The 9,664-nt window shown below is 46.3% G+C and overlaps 1 protein-coding gene across 2 annotated transcripts in view; it reads right to left on the bottom strand.

Moving 5' to 3' along the window:
* Positions 1–4,246, bottom strand: part of Ptpre (protein tyrosine phosphatase receptor type E) — a 150,287-nt gene extending 146,041 nt beyond the window's left edge. Inside the window, exon 1 of one of the 2 annotated variants that reach the window (XM_013069965.3) lies at positions 3,992–4,246. The gene's annotated coding sequence lies outside the window, so the exon portion shown is untranslated. The remainder of the gene's footprint in view (positions 1–3,991) is intronic. The other variant, XM_087185151.1, reaches the window with a different exon arrangement.
* Positions 4,247–9,664: the final 5,418 nt, after the last annotated feature.

The raw sequence follows: 9,664 nt of genomic DNA on the forward strand, positions 1-9,664 counted from the left end.
TTTGGTCCTTATTTCATTGGGAATCAATGTAAAAGAATATGTTTATTTGTTTTTCTAAAATACACTGTTAAAGAATTTTTATTTCAAAAGCTTCATCAACTCCTTTGAAGTATTTATAGAGTTGAAAGAAAGGCAGGGTACCCACATTTCTGGCAGCGAGCCAGCTGCAGTAAGAGTTCAAAGGCTGTGAACCACATCAGAACTCTCCAAGTGGAACACCTGGATGGGGCGGACCTGGACAGGTGAGATTTGAGAAAGAGCAGCCAGAACTGAAAGAAGAAAAGGACGCAGGTTTGGTAATCCTCAGACTAGGGATCTCCCAGCCCACATCCACAGCAGCCCCCGCCCCACCTGCATCTGCTAGAGAAGTAGTAACATACTGCAAAAAACCCTGTTACCTCAGATATGGTTGATGTAAAATACTAACCGCATAGAATATTAGCCACCATTCTGCTTCTGTAGACAAAAATGCAAGTGACAAAACAACGAGGAGGTAATCGTCCAAAATAAACTTTTCATATATCTGGGGTCAGCCCCTAAAATTAACAGCATGTTAAATGTACCCACCAGCTTGCTATGTCTCTACCTAGAACTGTTTTGCAGAGAGAGAGAGAGAGAGAGAGAGAGAGAGAGAGAGAGAGAGAGAGAGAAATGCAGCCCAACTGCTAAGCTGAGAAACAGATGGGAGCCCCTGCCTTGGGTGCACACAGCAGCCTTTCCTGGACAGGAAAGATGGGCAGGGTGAAATCCAGTCACAGCACTGCAAATAGGAGAGACTTAGAGATGATCCCCAGTAGACTCTTTTTTTGGAGGTAAGAAAAGTGGTTTTGAGGTTTTCAGGAGCAGTCTATTAGTTTCATAGCTTAATGCTCTGGTCTAGATCCTACTCTCATGCTGTGGCTCCATACAACTTACTTTAGACCACACTACTTCTTGGTTCTGGGTTTGGTTTACCTTTGCATTGCCTCACACCCTGCCTGTTTTTATTCAAACCACGAGTCCAGGTTAATGTGCAAAGCAAGCTGCATTTCTGCCTCGTCCATTGCTAACACCAGAGTCCATGGTGCATGCTGAAGAATGGATTCATTCATGGAGCACAGGTGAGTGATAACATTATGAGATCAAATACTTAATCATGCAAAATTTACGTAATCATTCAGATTACAGTGCAAAAATTAAAGTTACCTGCATGTCACATCATATTGATTTGACCTACCCATTTGGATTGCACATAAAAGGTAGAATCTATTTGTATGGATTTTGGCTTTGTTGATTTATTCATTTAAACACTGTTTTTTAACATATGCACTGCACAGCATTGAGTGTTTGAGAAGAATAATAACTACAATTTACTGGGTGCCAGCCACATGCCTTGTAATTTGTATGCATCACCAGCCCCTCTCACAGTAGCCACCTAAGTAGAAGTGATCAATCCCATTCTAGAGAAGAAAATGCAGGAGACTTAATTTTGGGCCACTTAGCCAAGGTCACCCCAGAGCTAGGCTTTGAACCACACCTGAGCCCAAAATCCAAGGTCTGAGATACACCTTTCACTGGCCACTGATGCAGGATAAACTATCTATGTGAGCTAACTGGAAATACAGTTCAATGAGTGTTTTAGGAGAGGCACAAATATCCTTCTATGGAACCGAAAGGAAGAGAGATTACTCTTAGGTGTGTGTAGAGTCTTTGTGGAGACTGAAGCATTTGAGTTGAGCCTTGAGGTATGGAATTCATATAATGAAGACAAAGAAGACAGAGACATACAGCAGAAAGCTGAAGAGGCTCCACCTCCCAGGATCTTGGAAAGTAGCAGGACATAGCCAAAAGATGATCTAGAACATACAGGGTTGTTGTTTATTTTCTAGAGATAATAAAATATGAAGAAGGCCAATCTTTATCCTAATGGACACATTCAATCCTATTTTGGAGCACAACTTCCCTAAATGTAATTCAAACTTCATAAACGAAAAAGACCTGTCAAATGAGGGAAGGGAGGAGGCTTAGACTGTGTTCCCTCGCTGCTCCCAAACCTGCCTCCATGGGAGGTCATATGGGATCTGTCTGATCCAGCTGTGTGTTCAGCCTCTCCAACAGAACTGAATCCAGAACCCCTGACTGGGCCATTTTCACCTCTCTGTGATTCAAGTTCAATCAACATTATCAAAGATGTGTGGCTGCCTCCCAGCCACAATTGTTACCCACTAAAAACGTAAGTGCACTGACAGTACACATAGGACCTTTGTTTGTCACTTGTCCATCCAACCAACAGCAGTCACCAAGAGTCCACTGGCAGGTACTTGGCCAGGTGCTAAACACACAGTACTGTCCTCATGAAAACTACATTTTGGCCTAACTTTCCAAAGCAGAGTGGGGCTGGGGTAATTAAATGGACGCAGAAAACACAAGGATCTGTACTCATTTTGTGCCTCCACAGGGGCTCTGAGAAGCAATTCCCTCACGGACATCCCACAACTGATCAGGCTGGGGATGACGAGGCGCTATGTTATTAAATGTAGAATCATCCTGACTTATCCCACATCCTGGCCTTTAACAGAGACAAACTTAGCTTCCTATTATGTCTACACATGGAAAGTGCTGGGTGGGGTGGAGGATCGTGCTAGTTCACAGCACCACTAAACCCAAGGAATAAAGGTCTTGAGGTCACATCAAGAAGCAGGGCCATGTCAGGCTCGGTGCCGCTCCAGGTTCTTCTCATTGACAGTACAATGCCCACATCATGGGCCTGTTCCATGGCTCCCCTGAGCCTTTTATTCGCCACAGACCCAGAGCTTGTGCTGGGAACCCTGGCCCAGTCCAGTTCATGCACAGAACTCTACCTGTACCATGAATGTCAAATGATGGTGGCGGTCAGAGCCTGCCTTTGCTTAGCACCCCAGTTTTGGAAAGACCCCCCCCACACACACAGTTTACATGGGCATGATCCTTATGTTTCCGAATGACTCACCCAACTTTATACAGACCCCCAAGCACCCCCCATCAAGGGGCACGTGGGGTCAAGGGCAGAGGTAACTGGACAGAGACAGTAATTTCTAGAACACAAGAAATTGCTGATTTTCCTTCAACTCAGCCATACTCTCATTCACTCTACAACACAAGCCCAGGGCCATAGTCTTTCCTTGAGTTTCCTGTATTGAAACTCTTGACAGAGTGGTCATAACTCAAGACAAATCAATAATGTAATTCTGCCGGTATCATTGTCTAACATTTCTAAAAAGATTTACCACACCTGGGAGGAATGTAAATCGGGTCCTGCATCATCTCCAGGGGCTTAGCTCTGCCTCTACACCCTGTGGGTTGCCCAGCCTTGCCCAGATGGTCCCAGGGAGCAGAAGGACTGGCACCGCTGGCCCCTGGCTCCGGGAGCTCGTCAGGGTACCCACACGGCAAATCCTGGCAGTCTTCCCTCAGCACCTGCAAGGGTCTCTTTACGAGTTGCCGAGCTCCCCGCGTGTACCCTACTCTGTCCCCCCACCCCCCCACCCCGACTCCGAGGGCAACATCCCTCCAGCGCCCCCACAGCGACTGGAGTTGGCAACTGGAGTCACTTTCTGGAAAGGCTCCAGTATCAATCCCTCTGCGCTGCCCCGCACACACCGGCGGGCACTTCTCTCGACCGCGTTCACACACGTCGCCCTGTCACAGTTCCCCTCGCACTGTCGCCACCCGCAGACGCACGCTCTGCTCTTCTTCTCACCGAAAGGAAGAACAAGGGCTGCTTCTGTGATCACCAAGTTGGACTGAGGACTCTGGGGGAGGGGATGCGCCTCGGGCTACTGACCCAGGGTCGCGAGGAGGTCCCCGCTGGCACCAGGTGCACTGCGAAGGTGGCAGGGACCCGACTCGAACCAAGCACCCCAGCCCGGCCTGGCCCTCACGCGAGGCGGTGTCCTTGGCCTGCTCCGGCCGCCCGGGGCGCACGGCCACCGCAGGGATGCACGGCCACCAGACCGCACCGCGCGCCGCTCACCTCGGGGGGGGCCGGTGCTGTCGCGCCGATCGCGCCGCCGCGGCTCCGCATCTCCCAGGCGGCCACCCGCCGCCCTCCGGGAGGCCCTGCGGTCCCCGCCTGGTGCGAGAGAACGTAGAGGGGACGCACGCAGGCAGCAGGGTCCTGGCGCCGCTTGCGACGCCTCCTGCCTCCCGCCGCCCGCCGCCCGCAGCCTAGCAGGAAATTTGTCCGGCCAGTCCCGCCGCCTACTCGGCTGTCGCTCGGGCTCCAGCTTGTGGCGGGGGCGGGGGGCCCTGGCTCTGCGAGGAGCGGGGGCGACGCCTGGTGTCTGGAGCGGGGAGCGCACCCAGGGCGACCGCCCTTCCCAGGGAGGTGGCGCCGCCCACCGAGCATGACCTAGAGGGCCTAGAAGTACCCAGGCTCCCTGGAAGTCGCTTACTCAGGCTGGTGCCCCTTCTGGGGGGCCCTGGCCCAACCACTCTGACCCGACACAGGTGCCTAGGGAGGGTGCCACGGTGTGACACGCATTCATACCAGCGGGAAGGAAAAGTCCAGGCCCTTCCTGTCCAGCGTTGGCTCTGGGCACCAGGAAGTGAACTGACTCAAGACATGCTTGCAGGCACCAGCTAATAGTTCTGTATTGGGGGAAGTTAGCCGGGCTATGAAATCTCCTGAGCATGATGCTCTCCCTCATAAAGAGGGAATGAGGGTGTTCCTTGGTGTAGGAGAGGACTTCAGTGTCAGTAAGGCAATTTCTGGCAAAGTTAAACATACAAGAAGAGACACACAAGGGAGGGTGTGTTGTTCTGGGGATTTCTTTCCTGGTGATTTCATTTCGACTATTTAGAGAGATTTCCGAGAGGAGGAAATACAGATAGAGTAGGCCATCTGGGTTCTGAACCATGGTGCTGTGCCCTGTGGTTGGACCAAGGTCTGGCCGTCGTGGGGGATGCTGCATTCTGTGGTAGAGACCTTGCTCATTAGACTTATGAATGACTAAGGAATGAATGGATGAATGGATGGTGAGAAAGTACCACGTAGTGGTGTCATCCATCCTGCTTTAATAGCCGCAGAAGACTCTTGAGACACTTGGGTCCTGTGGGGACAGAACTGCAGACCCAAAGACTGAAGATAGCCAGGAAACTACTGGCTGAGACCCTCCTCAGTTGAGCTGCTGGGAATGACTTTCCTCCCACGGGTACAAAGAGCTGCGGAGCCAGTCAAGAAAACGAACTCAGCCTTCCTTCCCTGCCCCTTCACCACCTGCCCTTGGGTCCTATTCAGAGCTGTAAACACCGTCATGCACCAAGAACTCAAAATTTTGCAGTTTTGGGGTCCTCTCCTCCATGCTCAACTTCTCCTGGCATTTCCAGTAATCTCAGATCTAAGTCTTGCTCTAACTCGATCATCCCTGTCTCCAATTCCACCTCTGCATCTAATCCATATCCCAGTCTACTTGTTATGTAGCTTCTCTGGAAATGTACCCTTCTCTTCCTTCACTATCTTCACCTCTCCTATAACTGCAGTGCTCCCCAACCTCAGACAGCTTAAAAGCCTCCATTCAGAATGAAACCCAAACTGCCACGAGGTTCTGCCTGACTTGCCAGCTGATCTCAAGCTCCTGCACACCTATTGCAGACATTCTCCTTTCTCTCAGTGCAGAGCCAAGCTCCTTCTCTCTTTGCTGCCTGGGGCCTTTTTCTCCTTTCCTTTTTTGTTTTTTTTTTACCAATTGCTTATGGAAGGTGCCCCCTCCTCTCTGCAAGTCTCTTCCACAGTCTGCATTATGGTGTGAGATTATTTATGAGTTTATTAGCTTCTTTAGTGTCTGTCATCCCACTTCCCTTGCCCCCAGGGCTGAAGCTGCAGCACCCTGGGCTACCCTGTCTCTATCCCTGAGCTCAAAACCTTGAGCTCCCAGCCCCCTCTATAGCCAGGAGGTTCTCAGTGAGATCATGTGGGCTGGCAGAACAGAAGAGGATGGGCCCCAGTAGATAGCAACAGATAGCCTCGTTCCCTGGGAACCCAGTGTATGTGTGTGTGTGTGTGTGTGTGTGTGTGTGTGTGTGTAGGGGGATCTTTCTGAGCATGCCCTTGGCCACATTGGATGGAGCCAGGTGGCCCTGGATTTTCCTGCTGTTACAGCTGCAGAGGCAGACTATATACAAGAAGCCAATGACTTCAAAGCTCTGATAAGCACAGTTTTGCTTGTTAACACTGCAGTGCTGGGGAGGCAGAGACTGTGATCCACCAAGAGAGAAACACGTTGCCTTTGTCAGACATCTGCTGCTGAAAAGTGAGCAGCCTTGGGAACATGATGAGGAGGCAGATGGTTTTTTTCTCCTGATAACATCCTCCCTGCTGGACCCCAAAGATTCTTCTAGGAATTAAGCAGTGTTCCTCGTTGTCTTCCGAAGTCTACAGACATCATGTCATGCAGAGAAGCAGGTTGTCACAAGCACTTAAGCAGAGTGTATTGATTCCATAAGGAAGCTCCTTGATCCTTCTTTACCATCTTCATTCCCCTCTCATGGTTCCAGTCCCTTTTGGCACCAGAATCACTCCCCCCTAAAGTAGCTCCAAGAACATCTCCTGCCTCTTGCTGAACACCTAACCACTCTCATCTTTTAGGACTCCTGGGCATAGCCCTTCTCCAATCCGAAGCTTCCTCTGCCTGTCCAAGCCCACCTTAGGCCTGCCTGATGCCATCCCCTTGCCCATTCTCAACTCTTCCTCTGCACTCAACCACCATAAGTAGCTCTTTCCTGTAGGATACCGCTCCAGGTAGTATTCCTATGACTGTTAGCATTTCCTGTAGGTGTGTCTTGTTTTCCCTCATATTCCAGGCCTGGGCCTTTGTACTTCTCTGCGGTAACTTGGTAGCGCTATCATGCTTACTTGGGTCTGTCAGAGTACAAATGCTGAGGCTAGAAATGCTCTTTATGAGGATAAGCAATAAAAGGAAAAATTGATGTTTGCAAAGTAAGAATTTGCTTTTAAACAATATACAGAAATATTAACTTAAAATTATTCAAGTTAAGGAGAGAAAAATCAGACCTTGGTGACTGGCTATGAGAAAAGTTGACAAGAAAAAACTGAGACAGTACTGGTAACTTTTGTGACTGTGTTCAGGACCTACCTGTTCTTTTCATAAGGGGAGTCGGTGGGGATAGTTATCTGATCTCTAGAATGTACCAGAATAAATAATTCTAATGGATCAAGTACTTTTAATTTTTATATTACCACAATTCCCACTCACCCTCTTTTTCCAAGTTATGCCTACATACTAGCATTTATTACTCCCTGAAATCAGGACCAGCCCTTTACCGGAATATTCCTCTACTTGTCCAGAAAAAAAAATAGCCATACTTTATTCTAGGTCCTCACATGTTAGTACTTTTTTTTTAATTGGATGGTTTTTCATTGATGAATAATATGCACATACTGTATAGATCATGGTATCACCTATCAGCCAATATTTCTTTTGCTTAACTTCACGATGGAGTGGCAGGATCCAGGTTGGCCTCCTGGTTTGGAGAAATCAGTAAGACAGAAAACAATACATAAAGGAATGGTTTCCAGACCTTGGCCATCAGGCAGTACAGAGATGTGCTCCCTGAGAAAATGGAAGCAAATAAGGTAAGACCAACAATTGTCCCAGGAGGTTTCCAAGGAAGGAATTCCAGGTCAAGCTGGGAAACCGAAATGAATTCTGCAACCTTCTGCAGTGGGAGAAAAAGAGGCCAAGTTTGGGGAGGCCGAAGTGGCCAGAATTTGCGGTAAGTGGTGGAGAAGACAGAGATTCAGAGTAAGCAGTAGAGGTGGACAGAGGGATGGATTCTTGGAATCTTTGTTTGATTTTCATGCACACACATGAGAACAAGCTATGGAAGAGCAGAAAGACAGCACTGGAAAGCAGGGTTACAGATAATTCCAGGAGTTTACACAGGGCTGGGAAGAAAAGTCTTGTAACAGAGAATCCAGAAAGAGAGCTACATAAATACAATCATCTTCTACTCTACTTTCCGAAGAAGACACCAAGAGAATTTATTAGGAAAAAGATAACCTTTTCAAGAAATCAGTGTCCAACAGTTGTATAACCTCATTTCTAAAAATGAGCCTCAGGCTTACCTCATTCTATATGCAAAAACTAACTGGAATTGGACCATACATTAAATATAAGAATGAAAATTATAAAATCTCTACAAGAAAACATAGAAAAAATATTTGCAATCTTAGGGTAGGCAAATATTTCTTAATATGGCATTTAAAGCATAAACCATAAAAGGAAAGGTTTGATAAATCGGACTAGCAAATTTTAAAATTGTGCTCTTCAAAAGATGTTAAATGACAATTCATAGATTATGTGTAAAAACTTATGGGATCTGGCCAAAACCATAATAGAGAGGGAAATTCATAGTTTTAACATGTTTCATTATTAATGCAAACAATAATAAGGAAATAAAGTATCCATTTCAAAATATTAGGAAAGGAAAAGCAAAATAAAAGATGGCAAAAGAAGAGCAGTAAAATCAAAATTCAATACCAAAACGAAGCAGAACAATACAGATATACAGAAAGGAACAGAGAACAAACTAGAAATCCAACTAGTTCTAGAACTTCCTGAGTTCTCATTATCACCGTCACTTTGAGATAAACCTATATTCTAATCAAATACAAAACTTTTCTGTCTTAAGAAATTTTGTGTGCATATATATATGTATATATACTTTATAACATTGAGTTTGGTATACCTTATATAGAAAGTGTAAGGTAGAAGAATGAAATATTTGATTAGTCCTTATTTACACTTTCAGTTTCTCACACCAGAGAAACTATTTGGTATTTACACATGTGTGTCCTATTTATTTCACTTAAGAGTATCACCTCAATGTGCATCCATTTAGCTATAAATGTCTCTAGTTGCTCATTTTTTATGACTGAGTAGTACTCCATTTTATAAAAAAAAAAAACACATTTTCTTTATCCAGTCTCCAGTTGATGGGCATTTGGGCTGTTTCCAAGTTTTAGCTATCACAAACTGTGTTGCTATGAACATGGGTGCACATATATCACTGTGGTATGATTCTTTGAATTCTTTGGGGAAGATCCCCAGCAGGGGAATAGCGGGGTCAAATGGGACTTCTAGTCCTAGTTCTTTGAGGTATCTCCATACTGATTTCCACAGTGGTTGCACCAGTCTACACTCCCACCAGCAGTGGAGCAGGGTTCCTCTTTCCCCACAGCCCCGCCAGCATTTGTTATTGGTTGATTTCGTGATAACAGCCATTCTTTCTGGAGTGAAGTGGAATCTCCGCATTGTTTTCATTTGCATCTCTCGAATGACCAGTGACTTTGAACATTTTTTCATGTGTTTATTTGCTATTTCTACTTCTTTGTCTGGGAAATGTCTGTTCATTTCAGATGTCCATTTTTGGATTGGGTCTTTAAATTTGGGAGGTCTGATCTTTTTCAGTTCTTTATAGATTCGAGACAGTAGACCTTTGTCTGAGGAAAAGCAGGTGAAGATTTTTTCCCACATTGTGCATTGTCTCTTCACACAGCTAGTGGTTTTGCTTGCTGTGCAGAAGCTTTTTAATAAGAAGAAATCCCACTTGTTGATTGTTTGTGCTAGTTCACAGGAGGTTTTGTACATAAAATCTTTTCCTACACTGATGTCTTCAAGAGTTC

The sequence above is a fragment of the Heterocephalus glaber genome, unplaced genomic scaffold, assembly GCF_053883595.1.
Source record: "Heterocephalus glaber isolate CG9 unplaced genomic scaffold, H.glaber_assembly_v1.0 deba00001497, whole genome shotgun sequence".
NCBI classification, from domain to species: Eukaryota; Metazoa; Chordata; class Mammalia; order Rodentia; family Bathyergidae; genus Heterocephalus; species Heterocephalus glaber.